Below are 22903 nucleotides of genomic sequence, written 5' to 3' on the forward strand. Positions count from 1 at the left end.
CAGTGCAACCTAAACGGGTTCTAGAGTGGAAGAATTTTTGGGAGATAAATTTATAATCTCTGAGCTTTTTACTTGTCCAACCCAGAAATGTTGGTGCTATGGAAGAGGCATTTTTGGGACTGGGGAGCGAAATGGCAGCTGGAACAGAACCTCGGTGTTTCAAAGCTGGATTTAATGAATTTATGGTGACCAGGATACCCCATAAGAATTCCAAACAGTCTCTTATTCTACCAGGAAGTCTCTGACACTGCTGGGTTTCTCCAGATTTTGTGCAAAAGAGGGACACACTCACAAAAACCTCCAGTGCCTTGGCTGGTGCTGTGGGAATTCTTCTGTTAATATTTACATTTTTAACCTCAGATTTAGTTCAGAACTGAGGACTTGGTAAATCCCCATCTACAAAATGCAGCCAAACACAGGCATTGCTGTTAATTTTATTCAGTTTTTCTGTGCAAATGCTCACTTAGTCCTTAGGCCAAAGTTACCAGCTGCTTAAAGTAATGGCTTTGTGCTGTGTCCACTCAAATGAACTCAACAACTTCTCATTCCAGAGAAACCTGGGCAGATTTGCCAAAGAATGATCATTAATGCAAGATTTTTCTTTTTGACAGCTTCTCTGCTTGGAAAAATGATTGATTGGGCACTTCTTGTATAAATAATCTTTTCAGTTTTTAATATAGAGGATCCATTTTAATATCTACATCGTAAAAACCAAGAAATTCTCATTTCTGTGCAACTAATTCTTTTCAATCAGATTATTTTTATAAATATGAGGATTGCAAAAGCAAAATGTGTCTTGCAGGGCAGAGGTATCTTCTATAACCCAAAGGAAAATCTGCAAAGGAATAAAATTCTTCTTGCACAATTTCAAACCAAAATTGTACTTATTGAATATAGTCCTGTCTAATCATATTGACTTATTCCTCCTTTTTTCCCTTTCAGATCTAGCTGGTAGCATATAATTTGCCATTTTTCACATTAGTTCTTAAATAGCTACACTTCCTTGCATCACGAGGCACTTAACAGCTTCTCAGTAATCTGATTGTTCAATTGTCTGAAGATTTCTCGACACAGAAAAGCCAAGTACAGGATCAGCCTGAGATACTTTGAAATACAGGAGGCCATTTCAGCGCAGCTGAAGCAAGTAATGGAGAATTTGTAAAATAAAACACAAAGAAATGAGTTGTGGTTGGCCATAAATACGTGTGCTGCTCCAAGGGTGTTTCTGTTTGAGTGATGGCACTTCCCAGGCTCTGTCTGGGGATCAGGACTGCTCTGCTTGGCTTCCCTCTATGGTGCCCCAGCCAGGTCTCAGCTGCTCCTGAGAGCTGCAGTGATCCTGTTGTAAATGCATATCATATTATTGGCTTCTTGCAAATGTTATAATGAGTGTTGTATGTATAAGATAAGAAAATTTAGCTGTATTAATACAGTTTCCTTTATTTCTGTTATTGATGGAACTTAGTGTTATAATATATATATATGTTAGGCTATGGCATAGTATTAAAACAAAAACTACTTTTGTTTGTATAACCCAAAGACTAAAAAGATAACTAGAGACCCCCTGTATTCATAAACTATCTTATCCAGATGAAGACAGCAGTGACCAGAGCTCTGGGGGAGGAATTTATTGCATTTCTGGTATCAGGGAATGTAAATTTCGATGGCACCAAGAAGTTTGATCTATTGGGATGGGGGCAAGAGAAAACTGAACAGAACACCAAAGATCCTGAGAAGAATGGATGAATATGTATGAGAATTTATGGATATGTGGTAGGGTTCTGTTTTTAAGGGACAATCCTTTGTTAGTGAGGTGAGCTCTCTTGGCTGAATGCAGACACCCAGCCATATCTGTAAACTTGACTTTATCTCCTAATTGTCTTTTTTATTAAACTTTTAAATTCTATAAAAAATATGTGAACCTCGTTTTTCACAATCCAAAGCCACGGGAGGAGCTCACTCCTGATTGATGGAGCCTCTCAGACCCTCCAGGGGTGCAGAGCTGCTGACTCCAGAGTTTTCCTTCTCTTCCACCTCCTTGGTGGAGGAAAACCTTTTGCTGCTTCCTTTGCTCATCACTGTCGAACACAAAATGATTCACACAGGCACAGCTTGAAGTGTGATGAAAGAAGAAAGTTTATTTTGTCCTTTCAGTATTTATAGGTTTTTTGATAATGACCAGGGATTGGATAGTTGGGTCACCACCTTCCCAACCACACTGGCCATGAGAGACCTCCATCAAAAGGCAAATCTTTAATGGAATGTATAAACATCTATGTTTATAGTTACTTTCTCAGGAAAGGGGCTAGAAATTATGAAAACAATATCAAAAGGCCTGATTCTCAGGGTGACACTTTGCTGGTTCCATTCCAGCCTGAGATTCACCATCTCTAGCAACCACAGCAAAGCCCTCTGAAATCCAGACCTGCATTTGTGACTAACCTGAAATGTGCAATAGGAAAGGAAAAAACTCATTTATCAAGAAAATCTTCAGAGAGAAGAACCATTCCCTCTAATCAAACAGCCTTTCCTTTGTGTGTGTGTTTGCATAAAAATTATCCTGATCAATATTTAAATTATTAAAATCCGGCAAGCTGGATTTTGTATATATGAACACATACAATTTTTTCTGCATCAGAATCCAGAGTTCAGCTGATTGTGGCACTTTTTAATCTCCAGTTTCAATCCAAATTCACATAAAAGAAACACTTAGGTAATTTTATTTTGCCATTAATTAGTATCTCTCACTAATCTCTCTATTTTTCTTTTGAATCCTTGTAGCAAATTGCATCATGTAGGCCTCAGTTACTCATGTATTTTTCACCCTTTCCTTTCTGTTTCTGGCTTTTCTTTTCTGTGTTGCCTGGACTGTTATTCAGCATTATGGAATTCTGGAAATTCCTCTCTATTCTTTTTCATGATGATGAAAAAGAGACAAGGTGATTTTCCACAGAGGTTGCCAAACAGGGCTGCAATAATTTCTTCATTCTTTCTTCATTCTGCCTTTCCCACCACTCCAAGCAGTTCATAACTCTTAAAGCTTCAGCTTTCCCTTTCCCCAGCTCATGTTTGTCCTTTGAGCTCCCAGTAGCAACTAAACCCCAAAATTTAAGAAAACTTTATAATTTTATTTTCAGTCATCTTCTGATTTCTAAGATCTAAAATTCCTAAGATTTTTTTGCTGCCAACTGCTTCAATATTTTGCACTAAAAACCTCATCTAAAGGTGACTGGAGCCTTCAAGCCTTGCAGTTGGGCTTTAAAGTGAACCCTGATTTACCAGCTGAGCCAGCCCCAGCCCCTTCAGCAGCGGATCCACGGGGTGTGCTTGGGCTCAGGCACACACAAACTCCAGGACAATTAAGCATTTATTTATAGCTGAAGTTGAGTGTGTGAGTAAGTCACACATGCTCAGGAACTGCAGTGCTTTGTTGACCATAACATTCCCCAGGAAGATTTAGAAAGGACTGAGGTGCCAACCTCACTTTTGCAGCAGTTGCCTCTCCTATTTCTGCTGGGAGAGGTACAGCCTTTAAACCTGATTTATCACAAATATTTACCTATCTTTCCTCTCCTCTTTTCTCCCCGTGATATTTAAGCAAGAAGCTTTATTTGAACAAGAGCTCTTTAACCTCATCACAGGGAGGGGTTTTTTTATTCTCATTTCAAAGTTGTGATTAATTAATACAAATAATAATCCTGCTGCCCCTGCCTGGAGAGATGACAGTTTGCCTTTTGGAGAGGAGAGAGAAGAGCTGGGGCTGCTGAGGGTGGAGGAGGGAAGGCTGGGGTGTGATCAGTTTGTAAATCACAGAAGGGAGGGTGCAAAGGTGGCAGAGCCAGGCTCGTTCTGATGGTGCTCCAGGACAGGAGTCAGTGGGCAAAACCTGAAACCTGGAAACACAAATTTACTGTGAGGGTGACCAAACCCACATTTACTGTGGGGGTGACCAAACCAGCTGCCCAGGGAGCTTCTGGAGTCTCCATTCCTGAAATTATTCAAAAGGTGTTTGGACACAGGCATAGAATTATGGAATATTTTGTGTTGGCAAGCACCTTAAACATCATCTCATTGCAGCCCCACTGCCCTGGGCACTCACTTGACTCAGTTTCCTTAAGTCCTGTCCAAGCTGACCTTGGCAGCTGGCTCTGGGTGCTCCTGCTGGAGCAGAAGGGTTGGATCAGGTGATCTGGGGAGGTTCCCTCCAACCTGAACCAACCTGGGATTCTGTGAATGTGTCCATCAATCCACAGCCTCAGCGTGAAGCACATCAGACATGAAATGTGAAGAGTCCAGCGCCTCTGAGGCCACCCTGGAATGAAAATGCACTGCCAGGAGCAGTAAAAAAAAAATAAAAGAAGTCAGATTAGATTAGGTTCCCCACATCCAATGAGGTTCCTAAACTGAATAGCACCCTGAATATCTTAATGTTTTTTTGATATCTTTGCTCGCTTATGGACTCTCTTGGCTCATTCTTCTCTGTTCTCCTATTTCTGTAATAAGAAATAAACATTTCTTCGCCTGGCCAATTTTTTTGAACTGAAAAATAAACCTGTAACTTGGGGCATGCTTGGAAGTGTTTACAGATGCTCAGTAACCCCGTGAAGAGTCTCCTGTCCCTTTGAATTTAATGGAAGCTGACACTGAATTCAGTGAAGTGCGAATTTCCCTCTCGATTTCGGGAGCTCTTTCCCTGGATTTATTGTGCCTGTGACTCCACACAGTGTCTGTAAATGGTGTTATAATGCAGCCACCAACTCAGCCAGAGTATTCCAACTCAGAGCTCAGAGACCAAAACCTTTTGCCATCAGCTGCCTCCAGTCCTCATCTGGGGTGGATAATCCGGATTTAACACTCTTGTGATCTGCCTTTTATTGCTAATTGGTTTCATTTATTTTGGAGCAGTTTGTTATTAGACAAGGTGAGTCCTCTGCTTTTAGGGACACACCAAATTCTTCCTGTCCCATCCCTGGAGGTGTCCCAGGCCAGGCTGGAAGGGGCTTGGAGCATCCTGGTCTAGTGGAAGGTGCCCATGGCAGGGGTGGAATGAGATCAACTTTAAGGCCCCTTCCAACCCAAATCATTCTGTGATATCAAAAATATATTATGGGATGCTGCAGAAGGGTCTCACAAACCAGAGAGACCTCAGCAGCTCCATCCTCCTCCTGAGGATTCGTGTCAGGAGTGGTGGATGGTAAAAGCCCCACGGTGGGACAGCCCAGACTTGTCCCCATCTCACAAACAGGGATGTGTGACACTGCCAAGCCCAGGGTGCCAGCTGGGGAGCCTGTGGAGATCACCTACAGCTTCAAAATATGGATTTTTGTTTACTCATTTATTCATTTTCTTACGTGTGTGAGTAAATTGCCATCAGCAGGATCACTGCGATCCTGGATCGAGTGTGGGGCAGAATACTTGGCCTGCAAATTCCTCTCACAGACCTGGCAGGGGAAGGTTTAGCTTGTTATCCTTCTAATCCTGCTTCCAGCAGGTGCCTGGAAGGAAATGGAGTCGGAGATCTGGTTTCTGTCCCCGCTGTGCTCCGGGAAGTGATGACAGAGTTATCCTGGGACGGGGCTGAGCGGGAAATGGGAGGGAATGGCAGCAATGCCGTGCCCGGGTCACGTACCGCAGGATTTCTGTGGCAGAAACGTCCCCTCCCCAGGCTGGCACAGTGACAGAGCTGTCCCTTGGCCAGCAAGAGAGCTGAGGGCTCAGAGAGAGGCAGAGGTGCTGTGCAGGCGGGGAGCAGAATCTCATCTCTGCCAATGTGAGAGCTGATGCCTCTGCCAGGACAACTGGGTGGCCTCACTAAACTCTTCTCCTGGTTTTGGTTTCAACAAACATCTAAGCAGCAAAGCCCTCTTAAAATCAACTGAGAGCTCCCCACAGAAATAAGTGCTTTGCTGGGAAAGGCTGGGCTTCAGCTGGAGCCCTTTTCTGCAGCAAGTTCTGAGTCAGTATTTTTTAACTGAGCTGTGCAATTTGCCATCGTTTAATTGGAGGCACCTCCTCGTGCCTTCAGCTCCAAACAGTCCTGCACATATCAGGAATGCTGGGCTCATGCTATGCCTTATAATGAAATTATAATGCCACTCTCTAACCTTGCTGGAGGGAGAGTTCCGAGCTGAGGCAGGAGAGCTGGCCTCCCATACTGATGAACAGAGATTTTAAAGGAGATATCCCTCAATCTCCACCTTGGTGCAGACAGCTGCAGTGGATTTCTCTTGGTTATCTTCAGGGAGCTGGAGTTCATAGCTTTAAATATCACCAGCCCCAAAGTCAGCTCAGAACTTAGTTCTTGGGGGTTTTATCTTATATGGCATTTCTTGTGTTGCCTAATCGAGTTGTTTGCACATTTCAGTCCCAAAATGATATAAAATTATGGATGTTCGAGCAGTCTCCGGGAAATATTTTGCCTCTTTGTTTGCTTCTGATAAAAATCTGCCAGAAAACCCTTCAGCCCCACCAGTCAAAAAGCATTAGAATATAAAATTCAAGAATCAGGGCTTTTGAAAAGCCTAATCTGGCCTGAGCTGTTGGAGGCAGAATTTCCCCAGTGCAATAAACAGTGGGAACATTCCCTGTGAGCCTGATAAAACCTGCTGATGTCTGCAGGGAGCTGTGCTGCTGGAGAAATATTGTAACTACTCCATCACTGCTCGTGTTGCATATACAGAGCTGGAGCCAGCTTGGAAATGTTCAGGCAAGTTATTCCCAGCCTCGTTGACAATAACCACTTGTCTCATGTAAAATATCCACTCCTGTAGGCACAGCAGTTGCTTTTCCTAGGCTGGGATATTCAGGATGTCATGTTGCCTGAGTGATTTCCAAACATGTGCAAGTGGAGGGAGAAGGAAAAAAATCTATGGAAAGATGTAAAAACATTGCGTGCAGTCCCTGAAGTCGCCAAAATAATTCTGTGAAAATTATTCCCCCTTCCTCTGTGCAGTCCCAACCTTTCTATTTCAGTACCAAAAAAAAAAGTATGTTTGGAAAGCAGACTGGCATAATTACAGCACAGAGAAACTTGTGAGAAATGGCAAAATAGCATTAAAAAAAGCCGCTGGGAATAACAAGCAAAGGCAAAAAGAAAAGACAAAAAAAAAGAAAAGAAAATAACGTTATTTGCACAAAGTTTATGTGTAACAAATGAAGAAAGGAGAACTCTGCTGAGCAAATTCAGAATTGTCCTGCTGGCCTGTGCTGTGCATTAGGCAGAGTTTGGTGAGGACACTCACAATGTGATCCATGGTATTGGCCCTGTAAATGCTCACTGACTGTGTAAAGTCTATGGAAGAGTTTAGATTTTGCCCAGAAGTTGGTCACAATAATCTGGGTTATTTTCAGGGTGTCAGGTTTGGCCATTGCAGAGGTGTTGGGAAGGTGTTCCCAGAGCAGGACAGCAAAAGGGCTTTAAAATCCTTGCAGTTCGTGCAGCTCCAGCTCTCAATCCATGCCTCCCCTTACTTGAGCAGTAGGAAACACCAGAGAAGAGAACAAGAAATATTTTCCAGTGCTGGTAATGTGTGTACCTGGGTAATTCCCATCCCGTTTCCCAAGGATTTGCCTTGGCATGGAGCAGAGGAGCCGCTGTCCCCGCCGTCACCACTGATGCAGTAACTCGAGCACTCGTGAGTTTCCTCCAAGTCCTTTCAAGTGGAGCTCAGTTCTCCTCACAGCTCATTTCTGGAGTGGTTCCTGCTCCCTCCATGTGCCCCTGGAAGCAGCTGCAGCATTCCTGCTCCTCTCCCAGGGACTCCCCAGTGCCCTCCCCGTGTCCCAGCGTGTTCGAAGAGGAACACTGAGGCACAGGAATGGCACGTCCAAGCTGCAGCAGGAAATCTGGGCGTGCTGAGGCTCCTGTTTGATCTGTCACACCATCCCCACTGCCATCCCCCTGCTCTGACCCACAGGGAGGAGCGGAAGGAATAAAAATCCCATTTATTCCTGCGGGGAGGAATGCTGTGCACGCAGCTGGAGCACAGCAGGTTCAGCCCCAGCCTCCTGCATTGCAGCATCAGAGACAACAGCGAGCTGAGCGAGTTCATTACTGGAGAAGTTGTAAGCTGAGCTTTGCAATTAATTTTCCCTTCTTCTCACACAAACCCTGGCTTACTTGACCTGTATTACACTGCACTTTCTCTGACAGAAACACCACAGATAAGCCTCTCATCAGCAGTGGCCTTGCTTATCTGGGTCTGTTTGGGAACAGAAATTTGCTATCAGGATCTAAAAAAAAAAGGTCTGCTTAATGTCAGGGTCTAGGCCAAATTATGGCATGAGAAAAGGAGAGCATTTCTGATATGATTTTCTTTTTTTTTTTAATAAACTAAAGCAGGAGAGTTAAAATCTGTTTCATGAAGACAAATGCAGAAATAAAATCTTTCTGGCCATGAAGATCACAGAATAACAGAATCATGAAGGGTAAACAAGCCCTCCCAGCCCATGCTGTGCCTGATCCACTTCTTGTCCCCAGCCCAGAGCCCTGAGTGCCACCTCCAGGAATTCCTTGGACACCTCCAGGGATGGACACTCCAAACCTCCCTGGGCAACCCCTGCCAAGGCCTGACCAGAATTTCCATGGGGAAATTCCTGCTGATGTCCACCCTGAGCCCCCCCTGGGCCAGCCTGAGACCATTTCCTCTCATCCTACCCCTTATTCCCTGGGAATGTCCCCCTGATCCCCCTTTTCTCCAGGCTGAGCCCCTCTCCCAGCTCCCTCCAGCACTCCCCACAGAACCAGGAATGGTCTGGACCCGAGACCTGATGTCTCTCTTGGCCCTGTGCTCTGTGCAGGGCTGGTTTTGAGAGGGTAAATATCGACCAAGCTTCAGAGAGAGGGGAGCAGAGCAAGGAGGGCTTTGCCTTTCAGATGTGCATCGAATCGAACTTTCCGTAACATTTTCCAGGTGGGCAGATTCTTCGTGGTTCACAAATTATCCCTGTGTTTTCTGGGCCCAATTCCCCTGGCAAATTCCTGTTCCCATGCACCCTGAGAGATCTGTTCCTGTCTCCCCTTCACGCATTTCAATTTCTATAAGATTTTTACATTACATATGAGATAGCTGTAATCTGTGAAGGGATAGTGAGATCAAGAGAAGAACGAGATTATTCTCTTTGCTTGTCAAAACAAACTGAAATTGCATTTCTTCTTCTCTGCAATGGCTGATAGGAACAGAAACACAGAAAATATATTCATTTTCCTGCCTCTTGAAGCTGGATATGGTCCTCAGGAAAAGTTTTCAGTGGCTTCTAGCTGGCAGAAGAGTTTGGCCTAAAATATATTAGACTCACTTGTAACCATTAAAGGGAAAAAGAGAAAAAGCAGTGGCAGCAATAAAAATGCTGACAATAACATAGTGTCTTAGTCCACAGAGATTTGGCAATAATCAATACATGATGCCCTCTCTAAAAATACTTTGGCTTTTGGCAGCTTTAAAAGTTTTCCTCCCCATAGGTGGAGATCAGACAAATTGAAAAAACACGGGGAAACTTTGAGAAATTACTGAAAGAGCAATAAATATTTAAATCTTGGAAATTCACCGAACAGCTCCAGCTGGGCAGGAGCAGACAATATTCCCAATCTGCAGCAGCATGGAAAATCAATAGGATAGAGGCCGTGGCTGCTCCTGCTGCAGATCTAATACCGGCTGCTTTATCTTCAGGCAAAAAACAAAGTTTATTGCAAGCACCGTGGGCCTTCCTTTGTCTCAAGTACATGAATAAGGAGTGTCTCCACTCAACCCTAGAAAATGATCCCGGTTTATTTTATTAGTTTTTTATTAGTGGGAAATCAGCTCCTGTTTTTGCAGGAATGGGGAGTCCCCAATGTGTGTGTTCAACTCCAGCAGCTCCATTGAAGCACAACACGGCTTTGGTTTTGTCCTTCCCGTTGGGTACAAAGGGTCAGAGAGAACCCCCAGAGACGTCTAAAGTCCTCTAGTGAGGGAAACTACCACGAGAAATCAAATATTTGATTCCTTTCCTTATTATAATTTAATCAGTGTCTACAAAGCAGGTACAGCTACAAATACTTATTTGAAGTATTTAGAATAATAGGTCAAAAGCTCTTCTCTTCATCCAGAGGGACCTCGATATAATCCTCATTTTTGGAGCACCAGGATATTTTCCTCACAGTATTTTTCCTATGACTCTTCACTTAAGACTTCAACTATCATGACAAGAATCATAAGACTCTCAGTCCATCTAAAACCAAACCCTGTGCCAGAGGTTGAAGTCCAAGTCCAAATCTTTGACAACTTGGAGCTCATTTTCTTAAAAATTATTATCCCCAAAGTACCATGGTCATTCATGTCTGTGTTTGATGAACTGTAGTTAACTTTGCCATGTTAACCAGCTCATTAAAAACCATTTCCTTTAACTCATGGAACATCCAACCTTTGGGATCTCTCTTCCTTTAAAGAACACAATATTTTTAGGAATTCCTCTGCACCCTAAAAGAGTGAAGATAAAAAATTGATTTGCAGGGCAGTTGCAGAGTGTTTATGAGAATGTTTTGCTGCACAGCCTCAACAGGGCTTGAGGAATTGCCCAAAAATAGAGTTTGGTGCAGGGATCACAAGTGAAGAGATGGCTTTGTGTCACCCTCTGTTTAAGAAACAAATATCATGTTTAAGTAAGTAATGAGGATGAAAAAAGAGGAAATTGGGGGAATTAATTAGGAAATTAGACAAATATTTCTTAGTGTGACATTGGATTTTAGATCCTAAAATGATGACTGTGAAAAAGACGTGACTGTTTGTTCCTATTAAATATGTCAGTCTTCATGGAAAGGTGGAACAGGAAAAGTTTTTAATATTCAGCAAATCTCTTGGTGACTGCAGATCGTTCATGACTAATCAAAAGTTCCTTAATGAACCATTTGTGTGAAGCCTGGTTAGTCAGAAAAATACAAAATATGAGGGGAAAGCAGGGTGTGTTGGCAATAACTGCAATCTGTGTGGTGGAAATGGTTCCACTGTGGGCCAGGCACCAGCACTTCTGCTTCAGATCCTGTTGTTTTCCATTTGCAGCCAGCGTTTGTTTTCATCAGACAAATGTAAGTAACACAACCATGAAGCAGTGAAGGCAGGAGCTTGGAATATTCCACTTTTTGCTTTTTTTTTTTTTTTTACTGCAAAAGGGTTTTTTACCCCTTTTTGCTGTCTCAGAGAATCAGCTGGGGAATTCTGACTGTGAGGAATTTTCTCCTCTCCCTGACTAATGGCACTAGTGGTTAATAAAGATCTGAAAAGCTTTTATTAATGAAATATCTTTTATTGCACAGCTTTTATTCATTTTTCATGCATGCATAAAAGACAGCAAAGAGGAAAAAAAAGCCACCAAAACCTACAAGCACACAGAAATAACCAGCAAAGCCTTAAAAAAAGATTGTTGAGGTAATAGAGATAACATTTTTAGACTGCAAGGATGGAAGGTGAAGAAACATAGATCCTTTGGGAAAGCAAAGATCCCTTTAAACCTTTTCCCACACTTCCTGTAGCACAATGAACTTTGGGTTGTAACATTATTTAGCTGTAACATAACTTACCCTGGCAGAAACACCAGCTCTGCTGTCTCAGGGGCCACATAATTCCTGGGATACTACATCCAATAAATGTTTTGGGCCAGGTGTAGCTGTACCAAGTGCAGAAGAGGAACCATATGGATGCTCTGCAATCATCCTCTGCATGGCTGAGCCACAAGAAAATAACTTCTTGTTCATATCTTGATATGTTCCCTATTTATAAAGGGGGCCTGACAACACTTGGACTTAATACAAGTCCTGGAGGATTCTGGTAAAGGACACATCAACAAAATCATGGCGTGGTTTGGGTTGGAAGGGACTTCAAAAATCACCTTGTTCCAACCCCCTGACACAGGCAGGGAACGTGCTTGAGCTTCCCTTCTTCAAGTTCTTTGCAAGGATTCTCCCTCATGGCTCAATCCCAGTGCATTTAGGAGAAATTTTGGATTGCATCCTACCTGCAGCCCATCTCTCCTAAACAGCTTGGGAGATCTACAGCTCTATTGGGTACCTGAAGTGCCCACAGCTCGTTTGGGGAAGCAAATGAGGAGGGCAAGCAATGCATTACTCCCCTGGGGACTGTGTGCTCCTGCTCAGGCAGGGTAATGTAAAGGAAAATTAATTGGCCTGCAGTTATGCAAAGCAAAGTGAACAGTAGCAGGCTTTATGAGGCCAAAAACACCGAGTGGCAATGGCTGTGTGTAGACATTTCCCAAAAACTTCTACAATCAGGTGTTTTACTGCAATCTGAAGTGCAGGAGATGCCATAATTGCTACTTTTCAAAGAGATATGGGAAACGCTTTGCCACCACTTTGTCAGAAATGTGGGCTATAAAACTCTGCAGCTCCGTGGTTTCCATGGGTACCATCTTTGCAGGGATGTTCTTGGGCTCTGGGAGAGGGACAAGCTGCCCATGGGAATCAATTCCCCGTCTCCAAACCCTTGTGATGGAGCAGGGACATCATCTGTGGGCTGCAGGTGGTGGGGAGAGGAACAAAGGGATGTTGCCAGTGGGTCACGGTGCCCATGGTCATTGGAAGAGCTGAAATTTGGGATCTGCATGTGGCCTGGAGGTTGAGCATCTCCTGCAGGTTCCTTTGAGAGCACCCCCATGCTCTCAGGATAACCTCCATCCAAGCCTCTTTTGATGTAGTCACATAAAAAATCAGTGAGTTTTTTATGTTTCATTGCATTCAGCTCAGTGTTTTGGTCATTTTTTACATCTTTATTGGGTAAAAAACAACCCTGCCCTCGAGATGCTGTTAAACCTTGCAGCTGCCCACTTGCCAACCTTGTTTTCCTTCTCCTGCTCCTCAGTTTGCCTGCAGGTGTGCACCTATGGATCTGATCCAGTATTCCACACGTTTAAAGAAATATATAATAAATCACAAAGGATTCCATAAATACACCCCTTTCATCCCACCTCCTTTTGAAAAAGTGATGGGAATGAAGAGTGGGGAAAATAAGGTTCTGCAAGCAGCCCAGAGCAGGAGGGAATAAATGAGGGCATAATCTCCTCCTGAATCTGAAAGTTCAACAAGAGGAACTGGTGCAAGAAATAGAAAAGAAATAGAAGGAGTAGAAGTAGGTCTCATTTAAAAGCACACTCCAGTCAAAAATACCTCCCAAGTTTCATGTCAGCCTTGTAGTTTTCCTCTAAAAAAAGAAATCAAGCAAGCAATAGTTATTTAATAACAAAGAGCGACCTATTTTGGAAGGAAAATTAACATGGAAGTATTCTTCTGAGAATAGGAGCAGTTTTTGTGAAGTTTTCTCCACTATTTTATGGACCAATTCTGTTGTGAGGGCTTAATAATTTTTATTTTGAATCTCTTTGTGTAGCTCAGAATCCAAACTAAATTTCCGGTATTTGGGCTGAAACCCACTTGATTATGTACTAAGCATTAAATTCCTATGAAAAAAACATTTCCATATAACATATATTATTTTTGGAAGGAATTTCTGCACACACTCCCCTTTAAGAACTTCAGAGCTCAAGAAATGTTTGGGTTTAATAGAAATGGTAGAGCTCCAATGGATTTAATCAGGGAGACTGATGAGAGCTCCTGATTTAGCACACCCAGATTTTGAGTGGTGACATCAGAGAGTCTGTCCAGTGAAAAACAGCAAAAAACAAACAAAAAAAAAATTAATAATGATTGACTTCTATAAAAGGATGGTCTCATGGATTCTCTGAAGAGATTAATGACTGATTGGCTTTGTCAGATAATTAGCTGCTCTACCAAATCATTTGTAAGCTTTTCAGGAGAGATGCCAGCACCAAATGTTATTCTCATCCATTGCTGGAGGTCGGCTGTTTTCCAAAATAGAAGTGCAATTAATCATTATTAACATAAAGAAGCTGCTGATATTGTTCATTAATAATTTGATTTTAATGTTAATAAAACAATCACTGCAGTGTTGATCCTTTGAGTGCAATGTGGGGGATATATTGTGCCTTGCATAAGCAATGGATATGATTTACCAATCTGTGTGTACAGAAAAGAGTTTAGGGATAAAGCTAACATGGTTAGGAAATGGAAGATGTTCCCCTGAGGTGAAATTTCCAGCATTTCCTTTACCTGCTTTCAGAAAACAAAGAACAGACAAAGATTCAGGGTTTTTTTAGTAAAGGATGGTTAGTAACAAGAAAAAGTGCAGCTGTGTTATGTCTTTGCTGTCCAACAACTCAGTGCTTCTCATAATAACTTTAAAAATGTACCTAAGACTGTTTATAAGGAAGATCCTGAATAAAACGACTATTTGGGTTTGTTTGCCTTTATCTCTGCCTTTTTCTAGCAGTTGTGTCCTTCTTCCTGACTAGCCTGAGTACACAAATGCATCTCATCCCTGGCCAATCCCTCTTTTTATCCCCCAGCAGGTTTCCTGAACACCGATCATTTAAATACTATTTCTGTGCACATTTGTCTCAACAAAACCTCGCTGAAACACCTCCAGCCCCACTCCTAAAACATGAGTGCTGGGGCAGGGCGAGCCTGTGTGACTCCAGCAGCTCCCAGGACATTTGCCACCTGCTGGAGACCGTCTGCAGGGGCCCTGGTTCCATGGCACTGCCCTGACTCACCATCACCACCTGAGGGGATTAATGAGAGCAAATGGTGCTGGAGCTTTGCTGCAAACACGGGCCCTTCATCAAATGCACAGATCCAGGAGGAGGCACAGATGGGGCTGGAGATGGAGGAGGAGGAAGGGCCCTAAGGTGGAAACAGCAGACACTGAACTTTAATTTAGGTAGCTCTGGGTTTTGCGAAGTAGTTTCTTTAAATCTCATGTTTGAAATTGCTCCTTTCCCTTCTTCTCCCCTGTCAGGCTTATTTCAGAAAATTATGGAATGGTTTGGGTTGGGAGGGACCTTAAAGATCACCCAGTGTCACCCCTGCCATGACAGGAACACCTCCCACTGTCCCAGGGTGATTCAAGCTCCATCCAGCCTGGTCTTGGACACTTCCAGGGATCCAGGGGCAGACACAGCTCCTCTGGATACCCTGTGCCGGGGCCTGCCCACCCTCACTTCTTCCTAATATCCCATCTAAACATCCTCTCTCTCAGTTTGAAGCCATTCCCCCTTGTCCCGTGACTCCAGGCTCCCAGAAATTGTCTCTCTAAATGACTGTATAATAAAGATAATACAGAAAAACTGCACAGCCTAAAAACCCAGAGCAAGCAAAAGAATGTAAAAAGTGGGTTGGCTTTGTTTTAGCAGTTTATGCTTTGATAATAAGGGTGAGAAATAGGATTTGCCTGATAAGCTGTTGTAGGCTCACATTTGATTGCTGCCCTGCACATGACAAGGAAAGGTTTGATCAGTTTTTAGTAATCAGGTTTGTCAGAGTTGTGTGGGGATCTGCAGGCTCCAGCCCAATGTGCCAGAGACACCAAAGAGCCTCTCTTACACTCAGAGACCATGTTTGGGTCCAAAATAATTTCTGTGCTTTGTGCATAATCTCCTGACATGGAGAGGATTGGAAGTTCAAAAGCCTCCATTCTCCTGCACTGTTAGCCAAAAGATTCCTTAAAGCACAGTGGAGTCAGTGAACAAAAACACCACAACAAACCCATCAATACTCTCCAAAATTTTAAAACACTCATCTGAAACAGAAAATAAATAAAATTTAAAACAAGAAAATTAATTAGCTGATGGGCCAGATGAGGAATACCACATAAATATGTCTGTTTAAATCTCAGTGCTTGGACAGCAGTGGCTTCTGCTGCAAAATACAACCATAAGTCACTCCATGACATTTTGTGAGGGATGGAAAACAACCTCTGTGCTTGTGCCAGACTTTATTTCATGTGGGCCCATTTCTGAGGGTGCTGACTATGGGTTAAGCAGTGTTGACAGATAAATACTGATGTTTTATTCTCGTGGAGATTAGAGAGTGGCATGCTCCAAAGCCTGGTGGAGTAGATTGCTTAATACACTATTACTTCTCATGGATTTTGATTATTATTTGGATTTTCCAGAGTCATCATCTTGTGTCTGCTGCTCTTACCCTTCTGTCAGCTCTGGCAAAAACTGATAGCCAGGTGATTTGTCTGAATAAAATAAGTTTTTCACTTCCTAGACTATCATTTCACTCCAGCCTCATGCTTAGGAAAAGCTGAGGAGTTTGGGTTGTGGTTTTGGGCCATGGAAGCTGTTCTGGACTTTTTCAAGGATATGTAGTGAAAAGGGACTATTTACAAGAGCACATTGTGCATTTTTTATAGAATAGTTTGGGTTGGAAGGGACCTCTACATCCCTCAAGTCCAATCTCACTCCAATGAACACCTTCAGCTGCAGCAGGTTCTCGGTAGCATCATCATTGCCTTTTGTTTGGGTTTTCCCTTTCTGACCCCACCCAAAAAGAGAAAAAAAACATGCCAAAAATACTGTGATAAAAGTATTTCCCGTGTTCTCTTTGATGGAAATGCTCACATTCTGAAGAAACCCTCCAGCTGAGATCCAGCTTTCAACCAAATGGAGAAACATTGGCAATATTTTTATCTGGTTAAGGAAGCATCAATATAAATTTCCATAAGGAAAAAGATAAATCTGAATCTGTGCTTGTGTCTCTGTTGTCATCACAAAAACAATTTTCCATCCAAGTCTGGGGGGGCCAAGGCTGTGCAGCCACCCCTGCGTGTAACAGACCCAGGATCTCACAGGTGGCTGTGGAGGTGTTTTGCTATTTTACTTTCCCTGGGCTCAGTTAAATCAATGGTTTGTGACGATATTGTCCCTTCCATCCAAGACTTAGCATTCAAGGACTGTGCTGAAGGACTTGCCTCCAAACCAGAGAGTTATAGAGAGCCAAAAAAATGGTAAATACAATAGCAGATGGTTTATATCAGCTTGACAGCATCGTTCTTGGCCAGCACCCAAAGCTACAAACTTCTGAGCTGCAAGTTTGAGCTTTTGTTTGAAGTTGTGAGCGGAGGCTCAGGAATGCTCCAAAGCTGGTGCATGTGTACGTGGCTCTCCATGAGGTCAGAACAGTGCTCCAGGCAGGTCAGGGCCAGAAAAAGGTGAAGGGTGACCCAGCAAAGCAAAATCCAGTCACCCAAAGTGATGGGAGAGGTTCTGAACATTAAATAATGGTGTGCAAAATAAAAGGAGTGGGCTGATCATGCAGAAATGCCCTGAGAACCTTCATTTACACGGATCTCTTGAGGCAGGATGGTGAGAGACTCCAGATGTAATCTCACTTCTGCAGAGACAATTTTCTCTTGCTCCCCAAGGATTAAAATAATTTAGACAGGCAACAAGTGTGAGTTGTTGGGGTTAGAAGTTTTTACAAGCACTGCCGCGGGTGTGTTTGATCGTTATGATTTATTGATGAGCTGTCTGAAATTCTGACATTTCAGCTTGCCACAGATATAAAAACTAAACCCAGAATGCTCAAAAAGAACATTGGTCAAAGAAAACCAACCCCCTTTTCCCGCTGTCTGTACGGGCAGGTCTTGTAAAGGCATTGAAAGGTTCTGAATCAGGCCCATGCCAGCAATTCAAATTTACTGGTAGTTGTTACTGCAGCAGCAACAAACACAGCCTGGCTTTACTGGCTTGCACATTTGTCATGCACAGACTGAAAAATGTCCCTGAAATTCCCCTGCTGCCATGGGAGCACCATCTATCCCTTCCCTTCAGAAAGACAAGGCCATTAGAAACTAATGGGGCCTTCAGGAATTGGAGATTCCCCCCATCCCTGATGTGTTCCTTCATCCCCCTCAAAGGGGTTTTTCTCTTCCCCCCAAAGGGGTTTTTCTCTGCTCTGCAAATTCATAATGTCCTTGTAAATGACATTTTGCTGCACAGTTGAAGCAAGATACCTCAAGGAAAAACAAAGACAGAAAAGGGGATTTAATTTTCTTTTCCTCATCCAAGTCCATCAGAGCAGCCAGTCACAGCTGGATGGTCCAGCAGAAAGCCTGGGAAATGAGGATCCATCAAGTTCCCCGCACAGGAGGAGCTCTGAAGGTACCTTTGATTGTCCTTCTGTGAGCTCCATGTTGCAGCCATGGGCTGGGCAAATTCTTCACTTGATTTAAATTGTGTGGGATTAAGAGTCCTGTGGATGATGTGGTCAAAAAACAAAGACATTTTTTGCTACCCACAGAATATTTTAGTTTTTAACTTAGGAACTGATGGGCTTTAATCATAGAAGTGCTGGTCATCTCTTTGGCCTTTTTTTGACTGAATATTCAGTCAAATACTGAATTTGGAATATGGGCAGTCTCCAAGGATTCCTTGATATCTTGGCATCCGAAGGAAGATTCAGTTTCAGATCCTTTTGTGGGATACAGATACATCCTCTGGAGAGAAGGGAATTTCCCTTTCTGCCAGGTTTGATCCTTGTCCTTGGACAGTGCATGGCACCAGAGGGGGATTATCTTTCATTTAAATTCTCCTGCAGAACTCTTTTATCAGGATGGATGGTAAAACCATAGAGAAGAAATCCAGGTTCAAGGGAATATGCACAGAAAGGCAATGGTTAATCTCAAATGTATGAGTAAAGTGGTTTTCAAGTGGAAAATTATGAATTTGTGTTCAATTCTGAGACCCTCTGTTGCTGAGTTGCCTCATACCAACCTCATTAAAAGTGAGGACTACACTGAAGCTTCACTGAAAATGGAGGCACCAAAAGATGCCTGAACTACAATTCTGAAGAAATATCTCTGTATAATCCTTAAATCTCAGTGTTTCTGTCTGACTAGAAAAATTCCGTTTTCTAAATTGTTGTGAAAACTCCAAATTTTAAAATCCTCTATTCCAAAAAATCCTTTCTATTGCTCTTTATATTTCATCTCCTGTTTCACCTAATTTAACCAATCTTTTTATTTTTCTGGAAGTGCCTTAGGGTATAAATAAATAAGAAGGCACTAGGGACTTTAAAATTTTCATATCTTTCATTCCAGGTATTGTTTTCCTTCCATTTCCTCCCCTGCAGCATTTGAGGACCTGTGTAAAACACAGCCAACACAATTCTATCCCTATTCATGTTTCTTTTTTCCTTTCTTTTCTTTCTTTTTTTTTCTTTTTTTTTAAGAGATCAGTGACTCAGGGAGTTTCTAACAAACGTCTGCTTAAATTTATCACGTATACAACTCACCAGGAGCTGAGCAGCCTTTCTTCCCGTCAGGTTTGGATCAGCACGTGCTCCAGGCTGCAGTGAAATCCCTTGTTTTCCCAGGGAACAAAAATGATATTAAAGTTCCTAACTGGGCCCAGTGTCAGCTTTGAGCAAGATAATCTCCAAACCTTTCTCTGAAGTCCATTCTAGAGCTTGATTTGTGCTTCACTCCTCTCTGGTGAGCACTGAGGTTCTGAACTCTGAGCTAATACCAATTAAGAGGCATGGTCATCAGGGGAGCAAAGAATTAAAAACAAATTGAGCTTTTCCAAGCAGCAAATTTTTCTTGGGTGAACCAGAAGAAACCAATTTCATCTTCCACTACTCAGCAAGAGACCCTCTGAAATTCAGAGACACAAACCGGTAAAATTAACATTTATAGGTCCACAACATAAATGTAACATTATTGTTTTCAATTTCAAATGTAAATAAAGAACAAATTAGCTCTGACTGTTTGAAATAGGAATGTGTCTGGAATTGTTGCCATTGCCAGGGTTTATTGACCCGTGCTCCAGAGCTGGAGTGAGAAATGACTGCTCAGGCTGTTAGAATAAGTTCTACACTGCAGGATTTGGGAATTCATTGTATTTCAATTAATTCCAGCTCTGCAAAAACCTCTTTTCTTGTTTGCTTTATCCTTTCATTCTTATTTTTATTTTTACAGTGAGCCAGCAATTAATTTTTTAATCAAGATTCAGACAGAGTGTCATTCCTGCTTCAGGTCTAATAATGAGCATTCCGTGATTCTCAGGGAAAGTGGGTGTCTGCTTGGCTTTTTTGTTCTTTCCCATTCACACGTGCCAGGTTAATATTGTGTTTGCAGATTTGCATTTGGACCATATTAGTGTGCAATCTTGAAGTTAAAGAGCCAGAATATTTTGAATTCCAGTAATCCTCAACAGCTCCAAACACAATAGGCTTTCTCCTTCTACTTTAACTAATTACCTCTGTGCAGCACTCCAGGTGAATTTCAACACAAGCACTCTAATAATGTAATTAAAAATGTATAAAGGAATTAAAAATGAATTAAAAGGATATCCTGCAAAAACTTTCAAACCTGGACTAAATTAAATGACGAGACTTAAGTCCCTCTGTTTTAAAGGACCTGCAGTTGGTAGATTAAGAATGCTGGGGTACCACCAGGACCTCATGCAAAACAACATCAAACTGAGCAGGAACAAAGGAATCTTTGAATCTCCTGGGTCTCATTCCCTTAAAGGCAGCCTGTACTTTGCAAATAGAAATGTTGTGCCAAAAATTCTTGCAAACAACAACGAATTCCCTAATTAACAAGCACTCAAAGGCAGCAAGAGGGAAGCTGAGTTCCTGCTCTGTGGAAGGTGTCCCTGCCCATGGCAGGGGTTGGAAGATGAGTTTTAAGGTCCCTTCCAAGCCAAACCATTCCATGATTCCATTATTCTCTGATTTCCGAAGCTGGGTGTGAGTCCTGGGGCAGGACAGGATTCAGCTGATGTTTTGCCCCAGTTTTGGGGGGATTTTGGGTGCGTTCAGCCAGGAGCTGCTGACTCAGGCTCTCTCTCAGGCAGCCAGCAGAATGCAGAGCTCCACGAGGGCAGCACCAGCAAATCCAGCCCTGTCCATCCCCCCCATCATTTCCAGCTCTCCTCCACACATGCTCCAGCCCAGGCATGTCCCAAGTTGGACAACCATAAAATCATCAAATCATTAAGGTCAGAAAAAGCCTCCAAGATTCAATAAGCCCAACCTTTGCCTTAACCCCCCCTGCCCAGTAAACCCTATCACCAAAATACTCCACTCAATGAGCCATTCACTGAAGAGATACATTTGATGATCCTGGTGGGGTCCTTTTCCACTCAGAATCTTCTGTGATCTGTGATCACTCCTCTTTCAACACTTCCAGGGATGGTGACTCCACCTCTGCCCTGGGGAGTCTCCTCCAGAGCTTAACCAGTCCTCCAGTGAAGAAGTGAAGCTTTAGTTCATCCTGCCCTCTCTACAGGCTTCAGGGAGCTGAGGCAATCCTGTGTCCTGGGGATGGCTTTGGGGAGAGCAGGCAGAGCATCCCAGGCCCTGCACATCCATGGATGGAGGCACAGAGGTCACCTGGAGACACGTTTGGTGGCCGTGAGGAGCCTGGCACCTGACGCTGATTGCTGAGGACACCTCGCTGCACAGCAAAGGCTCAGCGCAGGAAAATAATTAAATCAGGACAGGTCAACTAAGCTAAGGTGTCTGTTTCTATAATCACAGCATTATCAAATGTTTTCCTCAAGTAAACACAGCAACCAGCCCCCATTAAGGCTCCTTTAATCTGCAATAAGTCAGACAAGGCTATTTGGGACAAAACCCTAACTAGCTGTGTCTGAGCTGTGCCAGACTTGTGTCTCGGGGCTGTGCACTTCCCTTCAGCACTGTGAGGGACTGCTTTCTGAACTGGGGACAGTCCAGGACCTAGTGCAGCTTCATCACAGAAAAAACAAGTGTGCAGGCACTGGAATGTGCCAGGAGACTGGTAATGATCATGAGCAAACATCTGTAATAAACGGATATAAATTAACATAAATAAATGTAATAAAACATCAGAGTCAAAAGGCACTTGGAGTGGTGTGTGCATGGAGAACAGGGTAATACTGAATAATATTTATCTCATTGGACATCTTCATTTTTCTGTTATTTCTCCCTTCCTTCAGGTATATCCATAAATCCAGCTGTAAACGTTTTTTGGACACATTTTTTTTTCCTGGCTTTTTTTTTTTTTGCTTTTCTGCAGCAAGTTATTTACTTCTCCTTTTGAGAATTTTAATACATGAAATATCTCTATAAAAATCATATTCCTGAAAGTCTGGCAGAAGAAATAACCCAAGCATCATGTAAATAGGAGTGACTTAAAATATCCTGAGTCCAGAAATTCCTTCTGAAGCCACCCAAGCTGTTTAAAAATAATGAAATTGTAACACTGTATGGAGACACACATATAAAAGTTGAAAGTCTTTCTTTAGCTGTTTGCTTCAATTTGTTTATTTTCATTTATAACTTAATGGTTATGAGGATTTTGGTTTTTGAGCTCAGGGTGATATCCAAGGAGGGTTTTCCTAGCTAAAGACACAGCAAGGAAAGTGCTTCCCCCAGGATCCCATGAAGCCAAGGCCAGTCCCTATCACCTCTGAAAAGTGGGAGCAGAAACCCTGCTAAATTCAGGGCAGGTTCTCTCAAAACAAACGAGTGTTTTGCCACCAATTCCTTCTTTTTGCCTCCTGGGGTTTTTTTTTTAATGCAGTGTTCCCTACACAAACTGAATGCCAGGATTTTCCAAATGAAAAAGAAAGCATTAAAAAACATGCCAAAACAGCCTTTGGGCAAGAATTTTAAGAGCAAGTGCTTAAAGCCAACAGAAACTAATGGAGCTGTAAAGGGCGATTAATTACCCTGGACTGTGTCTGGATCCCAATTTATTCAGGACCTGGACAGAGTCAGATCCTGATTTCTCCAATTTGGTTTCTCCTCTCACCTCTGTGCGCCTGGTGCAGGCTCAGAGAGCCTTGCTCCAGAGTCTTCCTCTGATTTTGGGGTTGGGACCTGGTTGGATTTGGAACACTGAGATATATTTAAGCATCATCTCCTTTGGAGCAAGAGGATTGAGGAGTATACAGAGGTACCAGCTTTAAAATTCTGCACATCAATGATCTGTAGTGGATTTGTTTGTGTGGATTCACCCCAGTGTGGAATCACAGCTTGATCTCTCCAACAGCATTCCTG

Source organism: Pseudopodoces humilis, chromosome 11, assembly GCF_049639895.1.
Source record: "Pseudopodoces humilis isolate 2021_Gansu_Grassland_sample_001 chromosome 11, ASM4963989v1, whole genome shotgun sequence".
In the NCBI taxonomy this organism is placed as follows: domain Eukaryota; kingdom Metazoa; phylum Chordata; class Aves; order Passeriformes; family Paridae; genus Pseudopodoces; species Pseudopodoces humilis.